The 18,532-nt window shown below is 49.0% G+C and overlaps 1 protein-coding gene across 3 annotated transcripts in view; it reads left to right on the top strand.

Moving 5' to 3' along the window:
• Positions 1-18,532, top strand: part of SPATA13 (spermatogenesis associated 13) — a 289,869-nt gene that overhangs the window by 173,234 nt on the left and 98,103 nt on the right. For 2 of the 3 annotated variants that reach the window (XM_070800274.1, XM_019971494.2), the window contains exon 1: positions 10,281-10,443. The exons of the other annotated variant lie outside the window; for it this stretch is intronic. The gene's annotated coding sequence lies outside the window, so the exon portion shown is untranslated. Of the gene's footprint in view, positions 1-10,280; positions 10,444-18,532 lie in introns of those variants that run through there. 3 annotated transcript variants of the gene reach the window in all.

Below are 18,532 nucleotides of genomic sequence, written 5' to 3' on the forward strand. Positions count from 1 at the left end.
AGGAAGAGTCAGAGGGTGGAGGTCAGCATTTATGTAGCTAGATTTGAGCTTGGAGAGCAAGGAAAGACAAGTCAATGCTTCTTCCAATTCCCAGCTTACAGATGGGAGAATGAAGGTATTTGTCTGAAATCAGCTGTTAGGCTCTGGGGCCTGGGGCACTTGGCGAAAGTGCCAGTGCACGCTATGGAGAAAACAGTTCTGACACATGAACTTTTAATGACCCACAAGGTATGGCTTTGCATGTTGTGTGACACATACACAAGAAGCAAAAGGGAACAAACTTAACAGGATGAGAGGTGATGCAGACGACTTAATCCATGTTTCCGGAAGCTCTCTGTCCAATGCAGGAAGTTCATTTCGGTTCAGTCGCTCAGTCGTGCCTGACTCTTTGCAACCACATGGACTGTGGCACGCCAGGCTTTCCTGTCCATCACCAACTCCTGGAGCTTGCTCAAACTCATGTCCATCAAGTTGGTGATGCTATCCAACCATCTCCTCCGTCATCCCCTTCTCCTCCTGCCTTCAATCTTTCCCAGCACCAGGGTCTTTTCCAAGTAGTCAGTTCTTCCCATCAGGTGGCCAAACTATTGGAGCTTCAGCTTCAGCATCAGTCCTCCCAGTGAATATTCAGTGTTGATTTCCTTTAGGATAGACTGGTTGGATAGACTCCTTGCTGTCCAGGGGACTCTCAAGAGTGTTCTCCAACACCACAGTTCAAAATCATCAGTTCTTCACCTCTCAGCTTTCTTTATGGTCCAGCTCTCACATCCATACATGACTGCTGGAAAAACCATAGCTTTGACTACAGACCTTTGTCGGCAAAGGAATGCAGGAAGGCTCCACTGTAATCCAGAAAGAGAGAAAGGTGCATGAACTAAAAACAGGGTTGGTGGTGCTGGCTAGGTGTGTGAGCAAGACAGAGGAGAGAATTCAACTTGGTGGATGAGAGAACCTCAGCTGGCTGTTGAGGGAAAAAAAAGCTGAGGGATGGGGAAAGAGGAAGGAGATGGACAAGCACCTGTGCCCACCAAATTGCATGGGTGCAATGTGAGGCCTGGTCTGCCTGTAGCTGAGTAGAGGCAGTGGAGACACTTGGGGTGAGAGGTGGTGTGGGGTTCCTTTCTGAAGAGCACTGGAAGCAGAGGAGGAGAAAACAGCTTTGGGCATCTTGGCTGACTGGAGGAGGGTGTGCCTGGGGACACAGCAACTGTCCACACTCTGCGCACTATGTAGGGACCCTCAGGCAATGGGCCTCGGGCATCCTGGTCCCACTGACAAAGCCCATCCCAATTCAGAAATGATCATGAGGGACGATGGCCAACTCAGCGGGCGTCTTCCAGCCTCAGCAGAAAGGCGGTTCCTGCCTTGGAAGGGAGCATTAGTCTCTCCAAACCTGACATGACAGTCCTCCAGTTCAGCCAGCCCCCTGCCCCCATGCACAGAGCATCCTTGAGACTCTGAGTGGCTTCCATGAGGGTGGGTCAACAGAAAAAAATCGATGGTTTTAATTCAAAGATAAGTAAGTAAGTGAAGTCGATCAGTTGTGTTTGGCTCTTTGCGACCCCGTGGACTGTAGCCTACCAGGCTTCTCCATCCATGGAATTCTCCAGGCATGAATACTGGAGTGGGTTACCATTTCCTTCTCCAGGGGATCCTCCTGACCCAGGGATCGGACCCGGGTCTCCCACATTGGAGGCAGACGCTTTAACCTCTGAGCCACCAAGAAAGATAGGAATGGATAAATAAAATTGCTGCTAAGGAGACACATACCTAAGTAGGCTACAGTCTTATCTTGTTTGTTGTTTTTTGTTGTTTAGGTACTGAGTTGTGTCTGACTCTTTCCACCCTATCAACTGGAGCCTGGCAGGCTCCTCTCTCCAAGGGATTCTCCAGGCAAGAATACTGGAGTGGGTTGCCATTTTCTCCTCCAGGGGATCTTCCCAACTTGGGGATCAAAATCCTGCATCACAGGCAGATTCTTTACTGCTGAGCCATTGGGGAAGCCCAATGGATAGTCACAGTGGCAGTAATAACAAGAATATTGATCATTTGCAACCAGTTTCTTTAACTGACTTGGTAAAAGTATGACTTCATCACTACTTTCTTACACCTCTAAGAATATGATCCTGTTATAATCCATTTTTCTGGCACGTTCATTTATTCCTCCTACCTCACTACCCAGGTCTAGAGGCTTATGTGAATATTCCTTAGTGAATATGGATCTGTAATACAACCCAGTTTTTCAGATATACTACACTGTCTCCCTAATGTGTTCATTACTTAAAGGTTACTTATAAGTAAACAATGAATCATTCTGTTTTCTCCCATCTGTTCTCCAGTACTTTTGAAGTTGATGGGGAAAAAAAGGATTAACTTGGATTTTAAAATGAAAGAGATTGGTCAGAGTTGAAATTCAAGACTGGTCATACGATTCCTTTCAAATTAGAGTTGTGGGCTGCGATGATTATTAGGAGTTTGCTTAGAATTTTGGAGTTGAAAAGAATGATTGTTTTAATAGGACTTACAAAAATCAGCCAAAAGGGCTGGCAGCATGCCTAGACAGCGAGAGCCCTGATTTTAGGAACTGTTTTTTTTTTTTTTTTAATAATTCCATCTCATATTTGTAATAGACTTTAAAGCACATGATAATAACTAATGCTGTATTATTATTATTGTCACTTACTGCTTTATTGAATACCTGGTGCCTACTCTGTACCTAGGCTTCCCTGGTAAAGATCCCACCTGCAATGTGGGAGACCTGGCTTTGATCCCTAGATTGGGAAGATCCCCTGGAGGAGGACATGGCAACCCACTCCAGTGTTCTTGCCTGGAGAATTCCCATAAACAGAGGAGCCTGGCAGGCTGCAGTCCATGCGGCCACAAAGAATAAGACATGACTGAGCAACTAAGCATGGCACAGCACTCTGTACCTAGTATTGTGGGAGATCTCAAAGTAAATAAAGGAGAAGGAAAAAAATTGGTGCCCTTTCAGAGATCTCTTTGATCTGTGCATCTGTGCACATCTGAGGTCTTAGAGTGCCATCAAATGTAAAGTCATTCATGCTCCCTAAGGTTACACAGTGTACGACTCCAACTGTGCAGCATTCTGAAAAAGCAAAACTATGGAGATGCTGGAAAGACCAGTAGGTGCCAGGGATTAGAGGGGAAGGAGGGATAAACTGGTAGAGCACAGGGGATTGTGCTTAAAATATTTATTTTTTTATTTGGCTGCACCAGGGCTTAGTTACAGCATGAAAGATCTTTAGTTGTGGCATGTGGAATCTAGTTCCATGAACAGGGGTCAAACCTGGGGCCCCTGCATTGGGAGCATGGAGTCTTAGCCACTGGACCACCAAGGGATTCCTGAGCACGGGGCGGGGGGTTGTGGGGGGGGAGGGGGCGGCGGGAGGGGGGGCGGATGGGGGGGTGGGGGGGGATCTTTAGGGCAATGAAGCTCTCCTGTGATGGATACATGGTATCTGCATCCATCAAAATCCACAGAACTGAATAACATGAAGAGTGAACCTAGGTATGAGCTGCGGGCTTGTGTTAGCAGGGATCTGTTAATATTGGCTCAGCAGTTGTAACACATATGTGCTACACTGATGGAGATGTTAATACTAGGGGAAGCTGTTGGGAGGGGTAAGGGGAGTTACGTGGGGACTCTAGGTTTTTTTTTTTTTTACTTGAAATATGGTTGATTTACAATGTTGTGTTAGTTACAGGTATTTAGCAAAGTGGTTCAGAGAAGGCAATGGCAACCCACTCCAGTACTCTTGCCTGGAAAATACCATGGACAGAGGAGCCTGGTGGGCTGCAGTCCATAGGGTCGCTAAGAGTCGGACACGATTGAGCGACTTCACTTTCACTTTTCCCTTTCATTCATTGGAGAAGGCAATGGCAACCCACTCCAGTATTCTTGCCTGGAGAATCCCAGGGACGGGGGAGCCTGGTGGGCTGCCGTCTATGGGGTCGCACAGAGTCGGACACGACTGAAGCGACTTAGCAGCATCAGCAGCAGCAGCAAAGTGGTTCAGTTTATGCGTGTGTGCTAAGTCACTTCAGTTGTGTCCGACTCTTTGCAACCCTATGGACTGTATGTAGCCGGCCAGGTTCCTCTGTCCATGGAGTTGTCCCGGCAAGAATACTGGAGTCGGTTGCCATGCCCTCCTCCGGGGGATCTTCCCAACCTCAGGTCTCGAACCTGCGTCTCTTATGTCTCCTGCATTGATAGGCAGGTTCTTTACCACTAGCACCCCCAGGAAGGCCCAATTCTGAGCAACAGGAAAGAGCTGAGAAAGCTATTTCTGTTCCTTCTCCTCTTCCCTTTCTCCTCATCTCAGGGTGGCCCTACCCATCAGATTCCCTCCAGACCCAGGTGTGAGAGCAGTCCTTTAGCTGAGTACGGGAGGAGGGCACTGCAATAGATACTGCCTGGGGTCCCAGCGTGTCTACCTCCCACCCCTGCCAAGTGCCCTCCAGCCCTGTGGGCTCCATGCCCCATTCTCGAGCAAAGAGCAAGGTAAACTCTCCCTCTTTCCCACCTAATAGATACTTATGTGCCAACATAATTTGATGAATACCAAACAGTATTTTTTCATTCTAGAATACTTAGATATCTGATCTAATACACTGTAGAACAGAAGGCAGTGAATCCTGCTTGTCCATTCTAATTGATAAAACCAGTCTCCATTTACTGAAATTTTACCAGTTTCCTCAGGTTTTACCATTTTACTCAGGCTTTGACCTGGGACGTTTTCACAATTGATTTCCACCCCAGTGTTCACAGATAAGGAAGACTCCTGGGAATGTTAAGTTATCTTCCTGAAGCCCCAGGGCTGGAGTGGAGACCTGGATCTTACCTCTTGATCTTACCCACCCTCCTTGATCCCCTTCCGCCTCTACAAGCAATGAAGAAACAGGGCACTGGAGACTGACAGATGAAGATAAAAATGTAGTGATATCGTCAATCAAATCAATTGTAGATTGTGACTTTAGGTCTGAGAAAAGTTCTCACTAATATCCTCTTAGTGCCCCCTGCCCCCAGCCAGGCATAGAACTGAAGTCACCCCCACCACCACCCTGCAGGTGGCAGTCCCTGACTCCAGATTGCTCTCTGATGACGTCTGGGTAGAGAGGTTAGATAAGAGTGATTCCTCTGTGTTTCTAAAGAATTACTGTCAAACTACTAATAAATTAGGTCTATCCTATCAAGGTAGCAGCTTCCCAGGTAGCTCAAATGTTAAAGAATCCATCTGCAACTTAGGAGACCTGGGTTGGGAAGATCCCCTGGAGAAGGGCATGGCAACCCCCTCCAGTATTCTGGCCTGGAGAATCCCGATGGATGGAGGCTACAAGTCTATGGGGTCACAAAGAGTCAGTCACAATTGAGCAATTTTCACTTTCACTTTATCAAGGTAGGTGGACCAATGGGTTCCTCCCACCTGTCAGCAACTCCTTCTTTGGTGCAGAGGGTGGGGCCTGAGGCCAGAAGGGTTACTTTGTGGAAGCTCCTCAAAAACAAAAATCTGAAATAAGAAGGGAGTTTCCTTACAGTATTAGTCAGCTCAGGCTGCAATGAAAAGTACCACAGCCTGGGGGCTTAAACAGTAGGAATTTATTTCTCATTATTCTGGTGTCCGAGATGAAGGCACCAGCAGATTTGGTGAATGGTGGGAACCCATTTCTTGGTGTATAGTCTCTTCCTGGTGGGGAAAGAAAGAGACAGAGATGGGGGCTCTGGTCTCTCTTCCTCTTCTTAAAAGGGCACTGATCTCATCCCGGGGCCCCATCCTCATGACTTCACATAAACCTACTTATCTGAACATCTTCACCTCCTAAAACCATCTCGTTGGGTGTTAGCCTTCAACATAAGGATTTAGGGGCACAAACATTCAGGGTATAGCTCTTCCCTCCCCTGTCCTGTCTCCTGAGAAACCAGATGAACAGGAACTTTGAGCAGACTGAATGCAGCAATGCTCCTTCAGAACTCTGGGCACTTACAGTCCTGCTTTCTACATAGTGTTTTAAAGCAGGTACGTGAAATTAAATCACAGCTCCATCATTCACTAGCTGTGTGGCTGTAGGTGACTCTTTCAACTTTACTGAGCTTTGTTTTCTGTATCATAAACAACAAAAGATAATGGTACACCAAGCACTGCTTTGAATCTTTCAGTGGAGTGAGTGTGAAGGACATAGCATGGGAAGTGCTCAGGAAATATTAACAGAGGGACACATAATTTCAGGGAGGTTATCATGTGAAAAAAAAAATGCACAGTCGACTTGATAAGAGCTGGTGGTTTGTATCAGTGCCAGTGGTGGTTCCTTCTTTCTTTGGTGGAAACTTTGAACTGACTTCCTAATAGAATTAGAGTTTAAGCTGCTGGTCAGAGCTGGGCAGCAGCATATTACTAGGATGGGAAAAAGACCAAAGAAACCTTTGGAAGTTCCCGTTGGTGGGGAAGGTGGAATGCAGATGTCACCTTTGTTTGCAGGGCTGTGAGTGATGGCGGTTCCTGTGAGCAGAAAATGGTCACTGTGGGAGATTTAGGGCATTTGTCCTCAGAAGTCACGGTGAGACTCCCAGTGGAATGATGGGAGCTGAAGGAAACTTCGAGATGACTGGTCCATGTCACTCCTTTAACAGATTAGGGAAGTGAGAGCTGGAGAAGTCTGGTGATTCATACCCTCGAAGCCTGTTAACTAGTGCCGGCCCTGGTGTACAACACCCAGCCTGTCCATGTCAATCAGTGGTTTCTCTCTTTAACCATCCTGTTTTGTCAAATAAGTTAATAATCTAAAACCAGACATATCTTTTATCTCAGGAGCTTAAGAATCCCACTAAAATTTTTTTAAAGTATATTTTAAAGGGCAGGAACTATTAATTATTAAGCATCCACATGTACTAAGATACCAGGAGTCCTACATGGGCTGAAGTTTGGTATTTTTGCTCGAAAATCACTGCAGACAGTGACTACAGCCATGAAATTAGTATATATGCTGCCTAAGCGAGCACTGCAGCCATTAAATTAAAAGACTTGCTCTTTGGAAGAAAAGCTATGACAAACCTAGACAGCATAGTAAAAAGCAGAGACATCACTTTGTTGACAAAGGTCCATATAGTCAAAACTGTGGTTTTCTAGTAGTCATGCATGGATGTGAGAGTTGGACCATAAAGAAGGCTGAACATGGAAGAATTGATGCCTTTGAACTGTGGTGCTGGAGAAGATTCTTGAGAGTCCCTTGATCAGCCATGAGATCAAACCAGTCAATCCTAAAGGAAATCAGTCCTGAATATTAATTGTAAGGACTGATGCTGAAGCTCCAATCCATTGGCCACCGATGCAAAGAGTCGACTTATTGGAAAAAGCCTGATGCTGGGAGATTGAAGACAGGAGGAGAAGGGGACAACAGAGGATGGGATGATTGGATAGCATCACTGACTCAATGTACATGAGTTTGAGCAAACTCTGGGAGATGGTAAAGGACAGGGAAGCCTGGCTTGCTGCAGTCCATGGGGTCCTAAAGAGTCAGACAGGAGCAACTGAACAACAACGAGAGGGTGTTTCCCTTTTCACTGAAGAAACTGAAACCCAGAAAGGTCAAGGGCTAGATCACAGGGACAAGATGCCTCGAGGTCAAGCCTTTACAGCTCTAGAGAAATCTGTTTATCTGAGGGCCAGTGTTCATGTGTTCATGTAAATATTTGTGACAATTTCCAAGCAGGCAGAGATGATCCTTTGAGATACTGATTTTTTCAAAATTTTTTCCTCTGATTTTTGGTAATTCTAAAGAGCTAATTTAAAAACTCAATTCAGTCCTTGATATGCTTTTTTTAAACAATATTGAAATTGATGTCATTTTTAACAATTTTGAGAGCTTCTTGCAGGTTTTGTTAAAGTTATATAAAGTAGAAATAAAATACGGAAAAGGAAATGGCAACCCACTCTAGTATTCTTGCCAGGAAAACCCCATGGACAGAGGAGCCGAGTGGACCACAGTCCATGGTGTCGCAAAGGGTCAGACATGACGTAGAGACTGAACAACAGCAACTGTATAGCACATGAAACTATATTTAATATTCTGTGATAAACCATAATGGGAAGGAATATTAAAAAGAGAATAATATATATGTATGTATCAGAATCACTTTTCTGTATAGCAGAAATTAACACATTATAAATCAACTATATTTCAATAAAATTTAAAAAGGAAATAAAATGAAATATTTGACATTAGCCTTTCATGAGAGCTCTCTAAAATTTTCTATTGCCTGTTTATATGTTTCTGCTTTAAAAAATGTGTTCATTGTTGAAAATTTGGAGAATTTCAATAAAGATCCAAACAATAGCAAGGATTTGCTCATATTCCCACCACCCAGAGAAAATGACCATTAATATTTTGGTGTGTGTGCTTTAATTGCCGAGCTGTGTCACTCAATCGTGTCCGACTCTTTGTGACCCCATGGACTGGCTCCCTCTGTCCATGGGGATTCTCCAGGCAAGAAGGAGAGGGTTGCCACGCTCTTCTCCAGGGGCCCAGGGATCGAACCTAGGTCTCCCACATTGCAAGCAGATTCTTTACCTCTGAGCCACCAGGGAAGCTCATGAATACTGGAGTGGGTAGCGTATCCCTTCTCCAGGGGATCTTCCTGACCAAGAAGTTGAACTGCAGTCTCTTGCATTGTAGTCCGATGCTTTACCAGCTGAGCTACCAGGGAGGCCTGTGCATTAATTAATGGGCTGTTTTTTTTAGTTTACAGAAAGAATGAGAGGAAAGGAGAGTTGGCATAGATTCCCTCAGCTCCTCCCCTCGAGTTTCTCCTGTTACCCACATTTTGCCTCAGTGTGGCACATTGGTTGATAGATTATGATGAAAGAGTTTACATAAGGGTTCACTCCTTGTGCTGTATATTCTGGTTTTGACAAATGCATAAGGACATGTAGCCACCATTTGAGTATCACACAGAATAGTTTTTCACTCTTCAAGAAAGCATACATAGAATTAATTTTGACAGTAAAGAATCTGCCTGCAATGTGGGAAACCTGGGTTGCATCCCTGGGTCTGGAAGATCCCCTGGAGGAGGGCGTGGCAACCCACTCCAGTATTCTTGACTGGAGAATCCTCATGGATAGAAGAGCCTGGCAGGCTATACAGTCCATGAGGTTGCAAAGAGTCAGACACCACTGAGTGACGAAGAACAACACACACATTCGAAATTTAATATATTTATATGTTCTTTAGTTTTTTAATAGAGGTGGTTGTTCTTCTTTGATTATAAAAGTAACACATGTTTATAATAATAGTGCTGGCACACAGAACCACTGAAATGAATCATCTAAAAGATGGCAGTTTTTAAAAGAACATGTTTATTTTATGAATTCCATTAGGTGCACATCAGGAAACAATCATGTAAGTTTTAAGGCCCAGATCTTAGCGCTGGAGGGCTGCCTTTGCCTCTGTGGTTTTCGCGTGAATTAGTGATTAAGCCTTGAGCCACCAGGGAGGTGAAACCTGAATGGTTCACCCACACAGCCCACGGAAGACCTGCTGTGCGTCCTGGAGGGTGGGTAGGTTTAAAAGTCTTCATTCTGGGTTTTCTCCCCAACACCCGCCCCTCGAAAAGGGCAGCCAGGGCGCCTTGGCCTACAGAGATGGGGCCAGGGGGCTGGGAGGCGCAGTGGCCCTGGTGGGGAGGAGCAAATGTTCCTCGCTCCCCCGGCCCCAGGCGAGGCTGGGGAGTTCTTGGGGTAGGGGTGGGGCCGAGCTTAGGGGGGCCGGGCTGGGGGGTGCTGGTATGGGGGGAGTCGTTGGCTGCGGATGGAAGGGAGCCGGGCTGAGGCATGTAGCTGAGGAGAAGAGGAGCTAGGGTCTGGGGGCAGTGTAGCAGGGCCGCCAACGCGGTGGGGGGATATCCTCGTGGTAGATGGGGGTGGGGTTGGGAATGGTTGGGAGAATGGTGGGGGTAGCGGGGCTGCTGCCAAGGTAGCCTGCGATAGGGGTGGGGCTGGGGGGGGTGTCTAGGGGCCAAACTGGAGGCGTGGCCTGAAGCAAGTGGCAGAGCCGAGCCTAGGCAGTGGCCAGGGGACAGGCGTGGCGTGGCCTGGGGGAGGTGGAAGGAGAGCCGGACTAGGGGCGGGGCGCGGGCATGGGCGTGGCCAGTGAAGGGCGTGGCGTGGCCCAGGGGCGGAAGGAGAGCCCTGCCGGGGGCGTGGCCGTTCGGGGGCGTGGCCTGGGCAGGGAGGCGGAGGCTGGTGTGCTCCGCCCCGCGCTCGTCGCGCTGCATCCGAGCCCGCCAGCTCAAAGTCGATTCGCCAGAGCTGAGGCTTCTCTGCGGCTCCGGCGTGCTCAGAGCTTCGCGGGGCCAGGCAGGACCGATCCTAAGTCGCCAGGACCTCTAGGATCGGCCGACTTCGGAGGCTCCTGCGAGCGGGGCCGCTGTAGGTGAGGCTGCGCTGGGGCACGGGGCGCTGGGCCGGCGGTCTGCAGCGTCGGTGCCTGGGTGTCCACAGGGAGCCCGAGTCCAGGAGCGGAGGTACCCCAACGCCGGCCCTGCAGCCTGGGCGTGAGGTTCGCTCAGTGCGTTTGCTGCGCGGCCGGGCGGCCCCGGACCGTGGGACTCCAGCCCCGCGCGCCCGGGGACCCTCAGGACTTGACCCGCCGCGGGCTGCGGGAGGGACAAAGGCGCGGGGCGGCCGCGCCGCCCAGGGGATGCGCTGGAGAACTTCGCTCCCTGGTGCCCCGGGCCTCATCTCCCGAGAGAGACGGCGGGATCCCGAGCTGGAGGGTGGGCTCCAGGGCCGTTTTCCTTCCACTTGTGGTCGGCGTGGTGGGGGTTGTCGGCACCCCAGCCCCCGGGGTTACAGACCAGTGCTGCGCCCACGTTTGGGGAACTCGGGTGACCTGAGCGGACGGCCACCATCTGGCTGTACTGTCTCAGAGCCCGATCAATGCCCTCCCCCAATCCCTCCAGGTGCGGGAAAAGAGCCAAACCAACCAAGCAGACAAACAAAACTCTCAAAACTCTTTCGGTCAGTTGCTTCCCAGCACTGGACAGTCTTGTCGATGAGTAGAATAACTTGAGTTTATTTAGCACTTGTTACCAAGGCCGTCTAAATTCGTGTGTCCCGCCGTGCTCCCGCGTCTCATCTCTTTTTCCGTGCCTGTGTTTTCTACCCTGTTATCCCTGCCAAGTCCCCAAGTTCTGTGCGCGCCTTCTCTAGCAGGCACAGAAACGTTACCTTTTTTTTCCACACCCCGCCCCCCCAACCTCCTAACGAACGCTACCTTTCTGTGTCCCCCTTCTACCAGGCTTCCTCAATGCAGTGTCCCCGGGACCTGTTGTCTGTGCCTCCCTGTTCTGAACCTTGCCCTCTGCCCCTCCCCCACCCTTTAGAATTTTATGTGACTGTTTCTTACCCAGCATTCTCATCTTCACCCACCTGCCTTGGTCCCCAGATCAGCCATTCTCCTGCCACCAGGCTGCCGGTCTGTCTTTCTGCTTAAGCTCCTGTGTCTTTTACCTGCCTTTTACCTGTTTCTCCCTGTGGTTTCCCCGCCTCCAGTGCACAGCTTGTTTCGGTTCTTCTGGTTGCTGAGTTTTCTCCTGCACTGCCGTCCCTCTGTCCATTTCTTCTCTTCCAGTTGGTCCCCCATCACCTGGCAGACGTCTTTATTTTAGAATGTCGGAAAGTGTCAGGAGGAGGTGGCAGCTTCCCCAGGACTGCTGTGGATTCAAGAATCTCCTTGCCTCTCCTGGTTGTGTGTGTATTCTTGCTGAAGTAGTACCATCCGTAGACAAGTTCTCTGGCTGTGTTGATACTCATGTTGATATGAATGTTAGGTAGCAGTTATCGAGCACTTAAAAGGAGCCAGGCACCCTTCTGAGGAATGTACATGCAGTAATAACTCATGAATCCTCCTCGCATCCCTGTAACATCGATGCATTCCTAGCCCCATTTTACAGATGGATAAAGGGAGGCTTGGAGAAGTGAAATACCAGGCCCACAGCCCCTCTTCTCACCACACCAACTTTTGAACTCAGACATGGGTTGGGATTTGGCTTTGGGAATGAGGTTATTATTTGTGTGTTTTATTTAGTCTGCATTTTATAGCAGTTGAGGGCATAATAGCTGTACCTGTAGAGCTGCGTGTGGGGGAAAGCTGTTGTCTCCCGTCCTCCAGAAAGACGGGGACGCTGCCTGGACTGACTTCCAGCTGGCTTTCCTGAAGGGAGTGCTGGCCTCCTTGGCTACAGGAGAGCTCGAGAAAGCTTCATGCCAAGACCATTGCCAGCTGCTCCACCCCTACAGTGAGAGGTCAGTTTCACTTTAGCTGGCCAGAGCTTCAGGGTCCTTGAGCGCCCTGTGATGCTGTGAGTCAGTTTGTTTCCATTTCATTGTACAATTTAAAGCCTTGTTCGGATATCTCCTTCGCCTTCCTGTGAGTTGTAGGAAAGTATTTGTTCTTTTGCAGATGCTGAAGCAGAGTCTTGGGAAGGTTTTCTGCTTCGATGGCTAGAAGGGACTTTATATTCCACAGATGAGGAAACTGTGGCCCAGAGAAATAAAATGACATGTCCAAGGGAGGCAGCCGGACAGTAGGGCTGGCCCTAGATGCCCAACCTGCTGGCTGCTGGGCCAGGACTCTCCATGCCTGGCTCTACAGCCTGGCGGGGTGGCCTCTCAGAGACTGCTGTGTGGAGCAGCGAGCGCTGCCCCCCCCACCCCCTTTTTCCTGAGCTCAGAGGCATCAGGAGGATTCATTGAGGATGGAATTGTCTGTGGGCTCTTTTTTTTTTTGGTCTGAAAGCTAAATATTTTAAGAATATTTGCTTCTGAGATACGTAATGGCATACATGGGATCATAAAAACACAGAAGTATAAATTCAAGTGTTTTAGAAAGAAGTACTTTTTGTTTTCCAGAACATCAGGCAGGAACACCAGGCAGGAACCTCTGCTTTCTAGACGCATATTGTACAATCCATGGCGGTTTCAGAATTAGTAACTGGAATGTTGGATTGCGTTTTCCACTTGTAGAGAGAGAGGCATTAGTACTCACGTGGTTCCCTTCATCTCTGCATCTCAGATGAAACAGAGGTGACGGGAAGCCTGTCTCTGTTGCCCTTGCCCTGCCTACCGGTCTCTCCTACTGACCTGGGACTCCCGTCCGTGCCCCCCAGTTCCCAGCTTCGCTCCCTGCTGTCTGGTTCACCTCTTTCTCCAGGAGGCCTCGGGGAACCTAGAGGGTGCTGCCTCCCGACAGTTGCTCAACCATTCCATACCTGCCGTTCTTGACAGAATCCAGCCCCGATGCCCTCAGGTGTACGTTGCATGTAATTAACTTCTCTCTGATGTTCCCGAATGAGATGGGTGGGTCTGTGCGTCCCTGGGAGAACTGATGAGACGTGTCTGTGTCCTGTGGTTTGGATGAGGACTGTGTAACTGAAGAGCAGGTTAGGTTCACAGCTCCCTTGCATAGGTGAAGGCGTCAAGGTTCATGGCTGTAGCCCCATAGGACGAGTCAAGGCTGACATTTGAACATGGGGCTGCCTGGCTCAGGAGACCCACACGCATGCATTTCCAGCCTGTCTCCTCTGAAGCTTGTAGCTCCCTCCACAGCAGTGTCCTCAGGGCTTTTTACGAGCTAGAAGTTTCTTGGTGCTGAGCCGAGGTGAGGATACGAAGGGGTGCGTGGGGCCTTAGGGGGTTTCCGGTCACCCTCGTTCATCTCCCTCCTGGACCAGGGGTACGCTTGCTGACTGGGGGAAGCCAGGAGCTGCGGCAAGCCCCAGATGGACAGGTGTAGTCCAAACGTGGCTGTGGCCATGTGCTGTGGTCGGCATGTCAACGCTTGTGGTCACAGGTGATGCCCCGTGCTTCAGCCTGTGCTCGTGATCTTCAGGTGTCCTAGACAGAGAACTGTTCCCTCCCTTCTCTAGGACCTTCGAGGACCTGATTACTTGGCCAGAAATAGCCTCCGCCTGTTTCCATGTCACCATGAAAGCACTGCAAGCTCAGCGCTGTTATTTCAGGGACCGGGTGCCTGACTTGGGACATTTTCTCTGGCCAGATCTGAGTGGGCCCCCATTCTGTCTTGTGGTTTAGCCATGGAGTTGAGGAGCTCTAAGAGGACCTCTGTCCATCTGGGGCTTGCCGCAGATGGCTAATCTGGGAGAGAGAGGGACCAGCCTTTTCCCTCCCTGATTAGCTCCATTACAGAGATTGGCAGGCAGTCCTTGGAGAAAATAGCACACAGGTCTGAAATGACTAGCCTGGAAGGTGGCCATGGCGGGAGGCAGCCCACAGGAAGCCAGGGTCTTTGCTTGGCATCCCAGGCAGGTGCAGGGGACGGAGCCCTGATTTTACTCTCAGAGCAGAGGGGTTGGGAGGCCAGGGAGGAGGTTTGCTCCTGGTAGCAGAACCGGGATCACAGGCTTTCAGGGAAATTGCTGTTCATATAACAGGAGCAGTAAGCAGTCTTGTCGTGGAGTATCAAAGTTACACCTCAGTTACATTAAACAGGGTCAGGCCCTGGTCACTCACCACCACATACAAGGTGTAAAGAGAGAGAGTAGGTCGGAGTCCTAAAACCACTGACCTGTAGGTGTAGAAACCTGTCCACTTGGGGTGTTGGGACTCTGTGGCTTCAAGAGTTTCTGTGCTGGATGCTAGGAACATCCCTACCCTCAGGGAGGCTCAAACACTTTCAGGGGGGAGAGGCTGCTGTGTGAAAGTCTGGGGACCCATAGCAGGTGAGGGGTCAGTTTGCAGGGAGTGGTTAGGGAAGTCCATGAGAGGCCTAGGGTCCAGGAAGCCTTCCTGGAGGAGGCGCTAACCACAGCCTGGGCTGAACAGGAGTGCTCAGGTTGGGGAAGGGGCTGACAGAGGGAGACATTCCAGCCTCTGGGGACAGAATAAGAGGTGGGGAGACAGACCCCAGTTTGGTGATGAGGGACCGTTAGACAATTCTGAGTGGCCCCCAGAATTGAGGGGCCCTTCGTTCATTACTGTCACTGTGTGCCCAGAGCAGTGGTTCTGAGTCACTATCTCCCAGGTTCGTTAGAAAAGCAAATTCTAGGACTTTCCCCCTGGAAGCCCCCAGACTCAGAGACTCACGGGTGTGTGTCTGTATTTTAACACCTTCCAGGTGAGTTTCTTGCATGCTAGCTTGAGAACCAGCGCTCTAGAATGTATGAAAAACAGCAGCTCTTCATTGCTCCGTCAAAGATCCGGGACCACATTCCTGCCTGGTCAGACCTCCCTCTGGGATCCGCCGCCCACCGCCCTTGTGTTTCTGTACTGTGTACACTCGCACAACTCCCTCACCCACCCTGCTTCATTTCATCCCCGCTAGTGATGTAGACTATTTCTACAACACTGCTCCCTGACACGATTTCTTAGTGTTTCAAGGTCATCAGATAAATGGTTCAGGTCCCAACTCTGCTGCTTGCCTGCTGTGTGACTTTGGGGTGGCCTTGACCTCTTTGTTTCAGTTGCCTTTCTGAACAATGTAGATGGTGGTACTCATCTCTTCACTGAGTGGTCCAAACTTTCTTGGGTGTTGGAATTACCTGGGGGTCTTTTGGAAAGATTGATGCCTTCTCCCACCCCCAAATAGTGTTAGATTGTTCAGGGGCAGTAAAGTTGGGAACCACAGTCATAGGTTGCCATGAGGATGGGCGAGTCTATTCTTACAGGGTGCTCAGAAGAGGTCCTGGTACTTATCAGCTGGGGGAGGGGAGGCTCTGATGGTTTTGTGATGGGATGGGGAGAAAGCGGAGCCATTGTCGCTTGTTCCATGAATACTTGCTAGGTGTTGAGGGCCTATTGGTTTGGGGCTCTCCTGGTGGTTCCATCTTATTCTGAGTGCATCTCCAAGTCTGACTCTGAGCATCCTCCTGGCAGGACTGCAGAGGTCTTACGTGAGCAGAGCACACAGGCCCCCACCCCCAGCCTGCCTTCCCAGCACCAACACCGTCTTCCATCCTCTATACAGAAGAACTTGACTTCTTGGAATATAACCAGATTCTAAACTCATGAAGGAGCAGTGCTTTCCAGTAAGAATGCTCCCCCCCGACCCCGGGGTTCTGACCGTGCCCTAATCTGTCATTTGTACCTAGACACCTGTTTTCAGTCACACAAAACACCTCCAGACTTGGTCTTTACACCAGAACACACCAAACATCTCCATCTCTGTCTTTACACATGAACTGTCTTCTCTGATCTAAATGTCATATTATAAATTGTGTATTTCTGGCACTTACTTAAATAACATATGACTGTTCTGCATACTGTGCCCCATCACACATATTCTTTCAACCTTCATTCATTGTTAATTCAATAACTGTTGATGGGCGTCTGCTTTGCATCGAGTCTGAGCTGATGGCTCTACCCCCTCTTTCCTGTGGAGGAACAAGCATACCTATCACCATGTAGAAGGCGTTTCTTTAGGTTTCGGTTTATAGCTGCAGCCTGCTCTATACCTTTTGGTAACGTAATCACCCCACTTGTAATAATAGAACATCTGAAGGACATTTTTCATGTTGACTCCGTGGGCTTTCTTTGAACCCTGCTGAGATTAATTAAATCAAACCCCATGCAGCAATTATCCTAAAATATCCCCACCAGTTATTAAAATCCAGTTTGCCTGGGGCTGGAGACCATAGTTAGTACTCTCAGGATGAAATCCACCATCCAGTGTAAGGTCTGTGGGTTTCTCGTTTCTTTTAGTCTAGAGTCCGTCCTGGTGGTTTGGTCAAATCAATGAAAGAAACAAGAAATAGGAGAATTCATATCTCAGGTTTATGATTTGTTCTGTCTCTGTGGAAAAGTTAGATTCTGTTTTTGGTTTTGTTTTTTGCTGTGCAGGATATATAGGAAGCTGATGTTTACTCTTTCGGTTGGCCGGAGTACATTTAAATCTGTGTTGAAAATAGAAATAATTGATTCACTCTATTTGTTCCGCTGCCCGAGGACTAAGCGAAAATCTACCACTAGGGAGACTTTTGTGTGGCCAGCACACAAGTGGCTCAGTATTATGGTAAAGACTAGCCTCCATTGTGTGGCCTTAACATTATCACTGGTGTTACCCACGGGCTGAATAGCCTTTAGAAATACAGGCCTTCACAGGAATTGCCCTGGCTTAAATGCTCCATGGATCCTTCTGAAATAACATCCCCCAACCCCTCATTTGAAACAATAAAGGAGGAGGGAATATATGAATATCTACAGCTTCAGTTATATTCAAAAGGATTAGATTTTTTAAATGAGAAAAGTTAAAACTGTGTTTTAATTTTAAAAATGTGAGGTTAAGAAATAACCCAGAATACACCGGGAAAAGTCAACAGTGTTCTTTAAAATGGTCTGTTCTAAGATCTCCCAGGCCTGCTTTCTCTCCCTTTGACTTTTCTGAAACAAACCTAAACTCCCCAGAGTGGATTGAGTGGCCCCGTCTTACTGAAGAGCCTGCTTGTTTTATAGAGTCGAGTCTAGCTCTGGCGTTAGATCTCCCCTCTGCATCCTCAGGCCTCTCTGCCAGGACCATGGTGTCCTGCACTTCCCAGAAAAGCATGGGGGACTTCACCGTTATGGCCCAGCTCCAGTTCTTGGCGGTGACCTCTGGCGGGGGGTGTGTGTGTGTGTGGTGTCTCTAGGGTGGGGCCCACACACGTCCTGTGCTGAGTCAGTGTATCCTTGAACCTAAGTCAGGTTGAGACGCCTGGCATCCCTGAGAAATGAAGCTGTGGAATTCTGAATAAGGAAAGTGGCAGCTTCTTCCGAAGATTCACTTTTTGATGAAAAGCCATGGCAAGGTGTGAGGAAGAAGACTGACTCGTAAACTTGCAGCTTGTGGAATCTGGATGACTGGTGGGATTCTGTTCGTATTTTTTTCTTCGTTTTTTAACCTCAAGGCATGTGCAGTCCTAGCTCCCTGACCAGGGCTTGAACCCATGCCCACTGCAGTGGAAGTGCAGAGCCTTAACCACTGGGCAACGAGGGAAGTCAGTTTGTATTTTCAGTAGTTGTCCTCACCCACCAGCATCGGGATCAACCATTCTGCTCAGGGTTGAGCCGCCTGTGTCCAGATGCAGCTCTTGAAAGGCCATGTGCCTGGCAGAGTGTCTTGTGCTCATGGATGATGATGGTGCTCATTGAGATGGAAGGACGGACCATTCCTAAACACAGCCATGGTTCCAGCCAAGGGGAGGCCCTTCCCAGTCTCCACTAATCCTTCCCTGCAGCCTCACCGTCCCTCCTAGATCTCTGTGCTGGGTGGGAGGGCAGCGATGTAGGGTAACCTTCTCCGGGCTCTCTATCAGGCTAGATTCTTCTGCCACCGGGGATGGGGAGCCCTGGAGACGGGTAGAGATGCTCTATCTGTCTATGCTGTCCTCCCCTGCTGTGGGTTGGAGCTTCCTGTGGCTCGACTGAAAATTAGGAGAAAATACTCAGGCTTAGAGAACATGGTAGACCTTTCCGATCACCTTGTAGGAGGAAGCAGGGTTTCTCTCTGCTTTTCCTGGTCTGTTCCT

The sequence above is a fragment of the Bos indicus genome, chromosome 12, assembly GCF_029378745.1.
Source record: "Bos indicus isolate NIAB-ARS_2022 breed Sahiwal x Tharparkar chromosome 12, NIAB-ARS_B.indTharparkar_mat_pri_1.0, whole genome shotgun sequence".
Lineage (NCBI taxonomy): Eukaryota > Metazoa > Chordata > Mammalia > Artiodactyla > Bovidae > Bos > Bos indicus.